At 58.2% G+C, this 13456-nt stretch overlaps 1 protein-coding gene across 1 annotated transcript in view; it reads right to left on the reverse strand.

The window, feature by feature from the left end:
* EXD3 (exonuclease 3'-5' domain containing 3) overlaps positions 1 to 12686 on the reverse strand; it is a 68492-nt gene extending 55806 nt beyond the window's left edge. The window contains exons 1-2 of the mRNA XM_040225650.1: positions 12597 to 12686; positions 9663 to 9947 (exon numbers count right to left, since the gene is read on the reverse strand). The gene's annotated coding sequence lies outside the window, so the exon portion shown is untranslated. The remainder of the gene's footprint in view (positions 1 to 9662; positions 9948 to 12596) is intronic.
* Between the last annotated feature and the right edge of the window lie 770 nt (positions 12687 to 13456).

Here is a 13456-nt window from a genome sequence, read left to right on the forward strand (position 1 = left end):
TTCTCTCCTCTGGGGGAGATTTCTTGTCTCCTCTTCTCTCCTCTGGGGGAGATTTCTTGTCTCCTCTTCTCTCCTCTGGGGGAGATTTCTTGTCTCCTCTTCTCTCCTCTGGGGGAGATTTCTTGTCTCCTCTTCTCTCCTTTGGGGGAGATTTCCTGAAACTTATTTTGCTACTCTTTCATTAATTACTCATTCCTACTACCGGAATTTTAATAACATCCACGAGTTCCGTCTCCCTTCACCCCACAAGGACACGGTGGCTTCCGCACGCTTTGTTGGTCTGTATGGACACCTCCCTCCTGTTCACGGCCCCTTTCCTCTAAGACGCTTTCCTCGGGTCTGAGGGCTGCGGCCTACCCTGCAGGCCCTGAACGGCTGCCTGGGCCGGGGGGGAAGGCACTCCTGGGAAGAGCCTCCCTGGGGGCACCGGTGCCTGGAGGGGCGGTCTGTCTGTCGGGAAGGAACCCTCCCTCCCCACCTGCGGTCTCGGGTACCTGCCCCACGCAGATGTCCCCGAGGCCCTGTCTCCAGCCCCCGGCCTCCCGGCTCTGCACTGGCTGGAGCCGGTCCTCAGCTCATGACAGGCCTCCTCCCACCTCTGTCCTCAGCGTTGGCTTTCCCGTCTACGGTCACCTGAATGGACCTGGAGTGAGGCAGGCACTCTGGCCCGTCTGCCCAGGCACCACTGGGAAAAACCCAGCTGCCCACCCCTGCCTACCCCCTGCTGGGACCTAATCCGAGATGCCTTCTGCCCGCCTCCCACGCCAAGTCTGGCCCAACCCTGGCAGGACTTGGGGTGTGAGCACTGCCACTCCCGGTGGCTGGGGTCTCTAACACAGAGGCCCATCCCCACAGCACCCCCGCTCTGGGGGGCTGTGGGGGCGGGTTCTCTCAGCTGCCACCACCTCAGGGCACCCACGGAGGGGGCGCAGGCAGGTGTTCACACCTGGAGGGGGAGAGCAGTGCTGCGAGGCCAGAGCTGCCCCACACTGGGGCCCAGCCAGGGCGCAGCAGGAGGAGTGTGCCCTGCACGTGGGGAGGTGCTGCTCATACCCCTCGCCCTCCTGTCTGGCGTGTCCACTGTCTGTCTGTCCCCTGGGGCAGCGCCGGGCACAAAGGCTGGTCCAGCTCCACGGCCCGCTATGCCTCTGTGACCCCACTGTGACCCCACCACCTCTGGGACCTGTCTGGCCTGGGGGGGGTAACCCTGGGGCCAGCCAGAGGGTCCCCAACAGGAGGGGCTGGAGACAGTGCAGGACCCCTCCCTGGGAGCCCAGCCTGGCTCCTCCTCTTGTCATCCTCATCGGCCAGGCCCCACCCAGGCCCCTGGGCTGAGTGCGAGTCTGGCGAGGCAGGCTCTGTGTGGTTAATACTGTTGCTGGCTGTTTCTGGAGCCCTGACCCTGAACAGCACACAGCCACGTCCACCCACCGACCCAGCCAATGAGCCTGGAGGCAACGAGCTCCTGGTGGAGCTGAGGCTGGGACCCGTGCACGGCTGAGAGCAGTCGGCTGCTTTAAGGAAACTCCAAACAGGCCTCCTCTCCTGGCCTCCAGTCCCGCTGCAAGCAGGGCCCGTGGGTGCCATGGGGCTTCTGAGAGGGTCTCCAGCCCATAGCCCCCTCCTTCCCAGCACAGTCCAGCCCCCAGGCCACTCGACCCTTGTGTGACCCCCAGGGACATTTCCTCTGTGAAAAAATGGAGGTTTTATTTTAGTAGTAAAGACCAGCAGCCTGAAAACTCTGAGAGAGGAGCCTGGCAAGCTACAGTCCAAAGGGTTACAAAACCGGACACAACTGGACACGAACACGGAGGGAACACGCGTAGAGACGAGCAGCAGCGAAGGCCCCCGCCCTCCAGGGGAGCCAGGCCCAGCAGGGCCCCACGCCTCACGCTCGGGCTCTTTCCACGTGAGCCAGTCGGGGTTTGTCCAAGCGCAAGGGCTCGATGGCCTTCTTTCCACTGCAGGCATCCACTTTGCTGGTCAGATATGCAGATGATACCACTGTAACGGCAGAAGGTGAAGAGGAACTAAAGAGCCTTGATGAAGGTGGACGAGGAGAGTGAAAAACCTGGCTTAAAAGTCAACACTCAAGAGACTAAAATTATGGCATCCGGTCCCATCACTTCTTGGTGAATAGATGGGGAAAAAATGAAAACAGTGAGAGACTTTATTTTCTTGGGCTCCAAAATCACTGCAGATGGTGGCTGCAGCCATGGAATTAAAAGATGCTTGCTCTTTGGAAGAGAAGCTATGACCAACCGAGACAGTGTATTAGAAAACAGAGACTTTGCTGCCGACAAAGGTCCATATAGTCAAAGCTATGGTTTTTCCAGTGGTCACGCACAGACGTGAGTTGGACCTAAAGAAGGCTGAGCAATAAAGAACTGAATGTTTTCAGACTGCAGTGCTGGAGGAGACCCTTGAGAGTCCCACTGGACTGCAAGGAGGTCCAACCAGTCCACCCTAAAGGAAATCAACCCTGAATAGTCATTGGGAGCACTGATGCTGAAGCTCCACTACGACTCTGATGCTGGGAAAGACTGAGAGCAGGGTAAGGCAGCAACAGGATGGGACGGCTGGACGGCATCATCGACTCTGGACAGGAGTCTGAGCAAACCCTGGGAGACAGTGAAGGACAGGGAAGCGTGGCATGCCGCAGTCCATGGGGTCACAGAGTCGGACACGACTGAGTGGCTGAATATCCACAACCAGGAAGGGGGCAGGTGGCCCAGCGGCTCAGCTGTGGGAGGGTGTGTTTCCCAATCCTCTCAACCAGGGCTCACCTCTGCAGGTCCAAGGCTTCGCTGTGGCCGTATCTCCGCCTCCTTCTGCGGGGCCACTTTCCCACCTTCTCTCAGGGCACGGTGCCAATGCCTGGCCACGTGAGGCAGGCAATGGGCTCTCCTCTCAGGCCAGCCCCAGGTCAGGCGGACAGACCCAGACCTTCCTTGGCCAACAAAGCTCAGCTCTGGTCTGTTCCCGAGCCCCAGAATCTGAAATCAGTAACTACGTGCTTCTGAGATTGAAAACAGCTGGCAGCTACCGAGTTCAAGTTCACCCCACTGCAGCCCTTATAGACTGACCTCATTTTAAAATGGAACAAGCTGCAACGGCGGTGCTGGGTTTGCAGCGCACACCAGGCAAACAGGCCGTCCCAGGGACGGAGGCCTCCGGTTTTTGAACCTTCTCTAAATCAGAGGCACCAAATACAACTCGTTCAGGCTGTGATTCTGCTGAAAGGGGCTAGGCTGAGCCACATCCCTGCAGGGAGCCCTGGCATGTGACTCTCCGCCTTGAAGATCCCGGCTCACCCCAAAGGCTCCTGCTTCTCAGCTCTGCCCCACACCTGGGCAGGGAGCCCCTGTCAGACACCAAACCCACAGAGAAATGGACTCAGACCGGAGGAGGGGACAGGGGGTTTCCAGAGAGAAGCCCTGCAGGCCAGACTGCTTCCTCCTGAGAGGTGGCTGGATTATCCACCTGGGAGCCAGCCCTGGCTGCTGAAGATTCCAGGTGATGAGGGGCCCCAGCTGGACCAGTCACGCTGACCAGGCTGGCCCCCCAGGCAGACGCGTCCTGAACTCTGCCCTCAGCCAGGCCCGAGGAGACCCAGAGGAGAAAGAGGACTCCAGCAGGCCCACCCTCGGGGCTGCTGCCGCCTGCAGCAGAGCCCCCAGCCCCCCGTGAAGCAGGAGGGGGCTCAGAGCAGGTGCTCGTGGCCGTGTCCCTTCCTGCCCCCGTCTCCCGCCCCCCCATACCGGCTCTTCAACCCCTCACGTCCACAGGAGGCCAGGCCAGGCTGGGGTGCGTCCTTCGGGCCTGTCGTCCCCCTCAAAGCGGCTCTGTGAACGGGTGGTGCCCCAGCCGCGAAGCCTGAGACCCCGCGGGAGCCCAGAGGACGTGGGGGACACGGCCTGGCTTGGGGGCACCGCGAGGAGAGGAGGGCCCGAGTTCCTGACCCCAAACCTCCTTTCAAGCAGCCAGACAGCAGGGCTTCAGGACCCCGCAGGAGCCACGCTGCGGCCCAGGCCCAGGCCTTCTGTCCACCGCCCATCCACCGCCCGGCCCAGGAGAGCGCAGCACGAGGCCTCTGCACACCGCGGGGAGTGACGGACGTCAGCGCTGCGCTCTGCACTCGCCACCTCTCTGTGTCCCACCAACACGGGGCGCTGGCTGCGAGTCCGCGCAGGCTTTCCCCGCGCCTCCACGGCGGCCCCGTCCGCCGGCCCAGGCTCCGCCTCCGGGGAGGACCCGAGCAGCGCTCGGCGGCGGGGCGGGGCTCAGCGCGGGATCCGGGCGCCCGGGGCCCAGCGCCCAGCTCGCCCGTCCCCCTCCGCGCCCGCAACCCGGCAACCCGGCAGGCCGCCGCACACGCTCGGCGCGCCAGCAGGGAACTGCCGGCTTCTCTGCGACGGCTGCGTTCGGGAATAGGAGCACGGGGGGCACACTAGGTGTAAAGTGTACCATGAAAAGTAGCTCGCCCCTTTCTTTTCCCAGAATTTAAAGGCACACCTGTGGCTCAGGTAACGCTGCTGGACACACTGCTCTGGAGAAACGCCGCTCGCCAGGGAGGAGGGCGGCCCCGGCTGCCTCCCCACCGCGATACCCGGGCCTCGGCCACCGCTCCGCATAATGGCTGCAGGAGTCATCCTGCTGTCCCCAGTGCAGGACGGGGTCACCACCCCAGAGCCGCCCCGGACCCCCGAGACCCAAGGGCGGAAGGCTGGGCCCCTGCGGATGGGGCCGCCCAGGCCTCTTCAGCGAAGCAACAGCACTGACCGGGGCGCCCCTCAAACGGAATTCGGCGCGCGTGCCTTCAGCTCAGTGATGCTTTTAAAGCTTCATGGAGATGTAATCCACAGACCGTGGAGCTGATTTCTTAAAGCGTACAACTCAGCGTCTCTAATATTCAGGCGTGGGCAACTGCCACCTCTAACCCAGAGCCACTGTTCCCCGAAGATCACTGCCCCCGGCCCAGCCCTGGCGGCTCCACCTGGTCGGGACACCTCGTGAAAACAGAGCCATGCTTTCTCACCCAGCTCCGTCCACTCAGGACAGGGCTTGTCCACACCGCGGGGCCTCTGCTGTGGACCCAGCCGCGGCCCGTGTGGGTGCCTGCTGGCCTCTCTGCAGTGTGCCAGGCCAGACGCGGCTGGCATTCAACTCTGGGGAACCTGTGGGCACCTCGAGGGCAGCAGCCGTGGGACACTCCCCCCGCAGGTGGGTCTTCTTGCAGCCTCCTCGCCAGCACTGGGTGACACTGGGCAGTCCGTTTTCCTCACTCCCTCTTTCCCAGGGGCTTGATTTTTAACTTCTTAATTTGACTTCAGGATTGTTCCTTTCTTTAAAAATCAAAGTCACCAACTCTAAACTCAGACAGTGACTTTCAGGGACATTGCGGTGGTGGTCTCTGGCCCCCTGGATCACTGCCCCAGCCTCCCACGGCGCAGTGCTTCCCTGCAGCATGCAGGAGCCAGCCCTGGGAGTCTGGGCCACAAAGCTCTTCAGGACCCTTTCTCACTGGTGCCAGGCGGCGGCAGGAGCAGGGGCAGAGATCAGTGGTCAGCAGCCCCACCATCTGGGAGGAGGTTCCTGCTCCCTGCCTGTTCTGATTGAGGCTGGTCACAGCTTTTCTTCCAAGGAGCAAGCAAACCCCGGTCTCCTGCATTCCGGGCGGATTCTTTGCCACTGAGCTACCTGGGAAGCCCCTTAAAAACTGCGTTTTACATTGACCATTTAATGTCACGGGGACAAATCCTCCCCATGTGGCACAAAATTGTCACCAAAGCAGCTGCTGGGAACAAAGGGCCTCAGGCCCCGGCCCACTGAGCACGGGGGCCACCCGCTGGCCCTCTGGGTCTTCTCTTTCACTCTCTGAATCTTCTAGATATTACACGATGAACACACTCCACCTCGTATTCATGAAAAAATAAACCACAAAGTTATTTTTGAAAGTTAAACTACGATGGACTCTTAGCTCTAGAGAGGCTGTTGGGCACCCACTCGGGCGCCCAGGAGTCTGAGCTGCAAGGCGGGCCTCTCCTGTCGCCAGCTCTCCATGCCGCCAGGCACACCTGCCGTCTCGAGGGGCAGCTGGTGGTCCTGCCTCGGGGTGACCCAGGCTGCAGCCAGGGCTGGGGGCTGGGACCTTGGGCCCAGATGGCAAGCACTTCTGAGCCCGCTGGTCTTCGCCCACCGCCTACTCCAACCCCCCCTCCCCCGGGCCTGTTCTGACAGGAGGCCCTGATTCCCCATGTTCATCAGGTAACATCAGGGTTCCGTGTATATGCTGTTTACGTGAGCGGTTCTCACCTTTCGTGAGTGTTCAGAATTTTTTTCACTTTCATTTCCCCTTAATCACTCTTAGCAAAAGGTTATATCATCGGTCTTTTCAAAGAACTAGTTTTGGGGGACTGTCTCTGCCGCGGCCTGGGTTCAATCCCTGGTTGGGAAACTAAGATCTCTCAAGCTCTACCAGTTCAGTTCAGTCACTCAGTCGTGTCTGACATTTGTCACCCCATGGACTGCAGCACGCCAGACTCCCCTGTCCATCACCAACTCCCGGAGTTCATTCAAACTCACGTCCATCGAGTAGGTGATGCCATCCAACCATCTCATCCTCTGTCGTTCCGTTCTTCTCCTGCCTTCAGTTTTTCTAGCATCAGGGTCTTTTTCAGTGAGTCAGTTCTTCATATCAGGTGGCCAAAGTATTGGAGTTTCAGCTTCAGTATCAGGCCTTCCAATGAATATTCAGGACTGATTTCATTTAGGATTGACTGGTTTGATCTCCTTGTAGTCCAACAGACTCTTAAGAGTCTTCTCCTACATCGCAGTTCAAAAGCATCCTTCTTTGGCGTTCAGCTTTCCAACTCTCACATCCATACATGACTACTGGAAAAACCATAGCTTTGACTAGATGGACCTTTGTCAGCAAATATCTCTGTTTTTTAATATGCTATCTAGGTTGGTCATAGCTTTTCTTCCAAGGAGTGAGCGTCTTTTAATTTCACAGCTGCAGTCACTATCTACAGTGATTTTGGAGCCCCCCCAAATAAAGTCTGTCACTATTTCCATTGTTTCCCCATCTATTTGCCATGAAGTGATGGGCCTGGATGCCATGATCTTCATTTTTTTAATGTTGAGTTTTAAGCCAACTTTTTCACTCGCCTCTTTCACTTTCATCAAGAGGCTCTTTAGTTCTTCTTCACTTTCTGCCATAAGGGTGGTGTCATCTGCATATCTGAGGTTATTGATATTTCTCCTGGCAATCTTGATTCCAGTTTGTGATTCATCCAGCCCTGTGTTTCTCATGATGTCCTCTGCATAGAAGTTAAATAAGCAGGGTGACGATATACAGCCTGACATCCTCCTTTCCCAATTTGGAACCAGTCCGCTATTCCATATCCAGTTCTAACTGTTGCTTCTTGACCTGGATACAGGTTTCTCAGGAGGCAGGTAAAGTGGTCTGATATTCCCATCTCTTTTAAGAATTTTCCCACAGTTTGTTCTGAGCCACACAGTCAAAGGCTTTAGCGTAGTCAAGGAAGCAGAAGTAGATGTTTTTCTGGAATTCTCTTGCTTTTTCTATGATCCAGCAGAGGTTGGCAATTTGATCTCTGGTTCCTCTGCCTTTTTTGAATCCAGCTTGAACATCTGGAAGTTCTCTGTCCATGTACTGTTGAAGCCTAGCTTGGAGAATTTTGAGCATTACTTTGCTGGCTTGTGAGATGAGTGCAATCGTGCGGTAGTTTGAACATTCTTTGGCATTGCCTTTCTTTGGGACTCAAGCTGTACGACATGGCCAAAAATTAAAAAAGAACTAGCTTCTGGTTTTACTAATTTTATACCTCCTGACTTAAGTATTGAATTAACTTTTCTCTTTTTTCCTTCAGTTATATATATTTTTTCAGAATCTTTTCCAATATAGATTATGACAAGGTATTGAGTGTAGTTCTCTCTGCTGCACAGTGAACAGATCCTTGTTGTCTGTCTGTCTTATATGGAGCCGTGTGTGCCCGCTAATCAGAATCCGAACTTATACCCCTTCCCCTCAGGTAATCCCAGGTCTGGCACCTACATCTGTGAGTCCGCTCCTGTTTCACTGAAGGTTCCTTCCTGTCACACTGTGGATTCCACCTGTAAGAGGCGTCACGTGCTGTTGGCTTTGACCTACTTTGCTTCGTGTGATGATGTCTCGGTCCATCCACGTTGCTGCAAACGGCATCATTTCATTCTAAGTTTTTCTCTATATTAATTCTGCCTGCTTCCTTCTGTTTCTTCTGTTTATTTTTGACTTTGGGTTGGGGGGCCTGGTTTGCTCTCCACCAGAGATGAATGCTTTCTGGTTAAATGCAGGCTTCTTGGATTTGCCTTTTGTTGTAACAGCCCTGACGGTCCTCTTCCCGCTGGGTGGCCCTCCTCCTCCGTGGAGGCCCCCAGGCTGGCCCTTCCTTCTGGACTCCAGAAGCCACACCTGCCCGTCTGGGGCAGCACTCGCTTGCTGCTCTGTTCGTTCCAAAGTGACACACGCTTCTTCTTTTCAGGCTGTTTCTGGCTCCAGGTTCATCGCTGCCAGGAGGCCCCCAGGCTGGCCCTTCCCTCTGGACCCCAGAAGCCACACCTGCCCGTCTGGGGCAGCACGCGCTCGCTCCTCTGTCCGTTCCACGTGACACGCGCTTCTTTCAGGCTGTTTCTGGCTCCAGGTTCATCGCTGCCGGTTCACGCCATGTTTCCTTCCCGTTCCTCGCATTCTGGCTTCTCCTGGAGATGAGGCACAACCTGGGCATGGGCCCTGGCTGCAGAGCTGTCGTGGGCAGGGTGCCCCACGGCTGTGCAGGGGGCCTGCGAGTGGGAACTGGCCGGGGAGCAGCGGCGTGGCCTCTGCTCTGAAACTGCACGAGGGGCTCCGCCTGTGAGAGCAGAGGCAGGTGAGGAGCCGCCTGCAAGTCCAGGGCGTCCGACGTCCGGCTCCCTGGAGACGCGGCCCTTCCCCACAGCGTCCTGCAGGACAGAACCACAGGCTCCCCTGTTTATAGTCTCCTTTCAGCTCCAAACCTCCAGGAGACGAATCCTGAGCCGCTTGCGAGCATGGCTGCCCTGGTGTGCAGACTGCCCGGCTGGGAAGCCCTGCTCGCGTCTAGAGTGCGCCCCTCCCGGCATGCTGCCTTTCCTTGCACGAGGCTTCCGGGGGCGGGGGTGCGGGGGGGCGCGGGACGGGCCCTCAGTACCCGGGTTCACGGTCGGTGGTCCGTGAGCGGCACAAGTGGCGGGTGTGCTGAGCCCCCAGGAAACATGGTCACCCAGCACTGGGTCAGGGGCTCTCCATGGGCTCGTGTGACGGGCACAGCCCGGGGGACCCAGGCTCCGCGCGGTGACCTTGGACACCAAGTGCCTCTGTCACGCGTGAGCCTACATTTATTTTCTGAGAGAAAAATCTTATGTGGCATTTGGCTTTTTTCTTGGATGTGCCCATTGTTTAAAAAGGGGACAACCAAAAAAAAAACAAAAACCCCAACCTCTTGTCTTGGGCTAAAATCAGTTCCCAAATATCCAAAACTCCTGCTCATTTGATTGACCCGTGAGCTCCAGAATTAACCAGCTATTAAGTTTCTGGGGAAGCAAGTTCCAGCGCTAAGCTGGCCTCTGAGCTGAGTCCTTACCTCAGGAAGCTGTTCCCTCTCCTGGGCTCCCTCTGGCGTGTGTTCCCTCACACACTCACGCGTGAGCTGTGTGCTCTACACGGTCTCAGCAGCGCTGCTGATGTGAGCGGCTGGGAGCTCTCACGGCCAGAGGTGGAACAGTGTCCTGATGGAAGCCGCTCCCAATGCCTCCACCGCTACTGGGGAGTAGATTTCAGCTCAGACACAACGAAGTGTTTCCGAACCACCTTCTTCAGAGCTGGAAGAACCTTAGAGGTCACTGAATCACTCCAACTTTCAGGGTAACTGTAAAACAGAAAAACCTGCAATCGAGACCTTCTGAAGGATTTTTAAGCGTTTCATTTTGAGAGAACTACAGATATGCATGTACTTGTGGGAAATAGTGAAGAGACGTCGCATCTGCCTTTCACCCCAGGTCACAAGCAGGGTGCCGTGGGAGTAGGAGGAGAGCCACGGAGCCCGCACTGGCCCTGCAGCCGCCCCGGGGCCCTGATTGCGAGCGGCCCTGGCAACGCTGGCCGCATCTCTGTCCACATCGCCTGTCATTTCAGGCAAGTTGCACGGATGGAACCACAGTCTGGCCTCTGTGCGTCTGCGCTCACTTGGCACACTCCCCTGAGACACACGAGTCGCTGTGAGTGCCCAGTGCCCAACCGTTTTGCAGAGTGGGCTCCTGTGGTGTGGACGCAGAGGCTGCTTGGCTAGCACCCCCGAGGGGCATCTAGGCTGCTTCCAGCTCTGGGCCATCAGGGGGCAGAGCTACAGTACCACAGGGGCAGGCACAGCAATGGTACCTCTTTCATCTTTATTTTGGGGGGGCCGTGCCTCAGGGTATGTGGGATTTTAGTTCCCCGAACAGGGATTGAACCTGTGCTCCCTGCATTGGACGTGTGGAGTCTTAACCACTGGACTGTCAGGGAGGTCCCTTTTCTCATTCTTTTATTGTGAAAATAGAAAAACACGAGATTAGTGGGCACAGAGGACAGCCAGAGGGTAATTCATGGGACCTGGGGGAGCAGGTGCCCAGAGAAGGTGGAAGGGGCAGGGAACCCAGGAGACCCAGAAGACACGTGTCCCAGAGGCCAGGCACCGAGGGGGGATGAGTCACACGGAGGCCGCCAGAAACCCCGACAGGAGTTTGGGTGGCACCCCGGCAGGATCAAGAATAAGAAGCATTATGGAAAGACGGTCAAAGAACTACGTCGAGTGAGCGCCTGACCCAGCAACGCCTCTCCTGGGGGTGCACCCAAGAGCACTGAGAACGCAAGGCTGCAGAAACCCCGCACACAAGTGCGACTCACGGGAGCCAGACAGCGGGCGCCCAGGGTGCCCCAGCGGGGGTCCGTTTGATCAACAAAATGGGTCCATCCACACAGCGGAAGTGACTCAGCCTGAAAAGGAACGAAGCAGTGATCCTCCTGCAATGCGTGCGGACCTCAAGCACGATGCCGAGGGGAAGACGCCAGGTAGAAATCTACACGCCTTGTGATTCTGTTTATACGGATAGTCCACAAGAGGTGAATCCAGACACTGGGTGACTGGTTGCCTGGGGCAGGGATGATGGGGGGGCGGGGGGTGCAGTGGGGCGCGCGTAGGGGCGACGGTGGTACAGCTCCGTGAATCTGACAAAAACGTGGAGCTGTACATTTAAAAATGAGCTTTATGATTTGTGACACATCTCAGTCTCTAAAAAGCACCCGGCAAAGGAAATGGAGACGCTGAATCCTGCCAATTCTTAAAAGGAGTCTGGCTGTAAAGGAGCAAGGAGATGCGTGGGCTGAGGGCGGGGGCTTTCTGTTCAAGGTGGGAAGAAGCACAGGACGTCTGCATAGAGGGGAAACGACACCTGGGGGGCACCCCAGGGAGACACACTGAGGACAGGGCGGTGCTCCGAGGGCGCGGGCAGATCTGGGGCGCAGGCACCGGGGACCCCTTCCAGCTGGGAGGCAGGATGGGTGGAGGTGAGGCCAAGAACGGAAGGGAATGGACTGCACCAGGGGAGGGGCGAGCTCCCAGGGCAGGAGCCACGTGACCCACCTGAGGCTCGTGGCCACTGTGGACAGAGACAGGCCAGCGGGGCCAGGCTTCTCCTGCCCGGACAGAGGGACCAGGGACTGGACAAGAGCTTGGGGGGCACTCCTTGGAGGAAAAGTCATGACCAACCTGGACAGCATGTTACTTTGGCAACAGAGACATTACTTTGCCAACAAAGGTCCGTCTAGTCAAAGCTATGGTTTTTCCAGTGGTCACGGATGGATGTGGGAGTTGGACTATAAAGAAAAGTGAGCACTGAAGAATTGATGCTTTTGAACTGTGGTGTTGGAGAAGACTCTTGAGAGTCCCTTGGCCTGCAAGGAGAGCAAACCAGTCCATCCTAAAGGAGATCAGTCCTGAATGTTCATTGAAAGGACTGATGCTGAAGCTGAAACTCCAATACTTTGGCCACCTGATGTGAAGAACTGACTCACTGGAAAAGACCCTGATTCTGGGAAAGATTGAGGGCAGGAGGAGAAGGGGATGACAGAGGAAAAGATGGTCGGATGGCATCACCGACTCGATGGACATGAGTTTGAGCAAGCTCCGAGAGTTGGTGATGGACAGGGAGGCCTGGCGGGCTGCAGTCCCTGGGGTTGCAGAGAGTCAGACACGATTGAGCGACTGAAGTGAACTGAACTGGTGGGTGGGGGTTTGGTGGGTAGAGGGCACGAGCTGTAAGGATGGGTGTGGGTGGGGGGCTGCAGGAGAAAGGAGGCCCAAGTGGGCAGGTGGGAGGGCGCAGCTGAGCTCCGGAATCCTCATGGCTGTGAGGTTCCTGAGGACCTGTGGCAGGGCTGTGGGAGGCCGGGAGCCGGGAGGTCTGGTCTGAGGAAGGGAGCGTCCACCCAGGAATTCGGGGAGGAGAGGAGCACGTGAGAGGTGGGGGGCTCTGCCCACCTCCAGGCCAGCAGTTTGGGAACCTCAGGGCCCCACTGGTGAGAGAGCAGCCTCCTCGGGGGTGCACGGCCCAGGAGGCCTTCCCAGTTGACAAGAATCGTCTCCAGGAGGCCTTCCCAGTTGACAAGAATCGTCTCACAGCCCGGCTGGCTTGTCCTCAGCGACTGTTGTCCTCAGGGAAGGAAGCAGAGTCACAGCCTCAACTGAGCAGGGAGGGGGCCCAGAGTCGGAGGCAGGTGGCTCTCGGCCAGCCGCCCAGGACACACACCTCCCCAGACCCTGGAGGATGCTCGGGCATAAGGGCAGAGCCTGTGTCGGGGAGAGTTTCCAGGGTTCGCGCAGTGACGGGAACGTTTCCGCGCCAGCTTCGACAGGCCGCGGCGCCCAGGTGTTTGGTCAGAGTCACATATTGCAGTGAAAGCATTTTTCAGATGAGACCGACACTTAGAACAGTAGACAAAGCGATAGAAGGCAGACCCCCGGTGACACGGGTGAACCTCCTCCCGACAGCTGAAGGCCGGAGGAGCGAAGGCGGGTCCCGAGGAGGAGGCCCGCGGCGGCGCTCCCAGCCCGTGGGCGCCTCCGGCAGAGGCGGCCCCCACAGCGGCAGGAGCGCGTCCTCCTCGCCGGCCACCCCCTGCGAAGGCCCAGGGGCACCGCGGGGCTGAGAGGGGGCCCCGCCTGCGCCGGGCCGAGCCCCAGCGCCCCGAGGCCGCGCGCACAGCCCGGGAGGCTCCCGCCCTGCCTGCGGAGAGGAGGGCGCTTCCGGGGTCCGCGGCGCGGCAGCGGCGCGGGGCGGGCTCGGGGCCCTCGCGCGTCCCCGCCGGCGGCCGAGCCCGGCGGGGTCACATATTGCAGTG

This window comes from Oryx dammah, unplaced genomic scaffold (assembly GCF_014754425.2).
Source record: "Oryx dammah isolate SB20612 unplaced genomic scaffold, SCBI_Odam_1.1 HiC_scaffold_25, whole genome shotgun sequence".
NCBI classification, from domain to species: Eukaryota; Metazoa; Chordata; class Mammalia; order Artiodactyla; family Bovidae; genus Oryx; species Oryx dammah.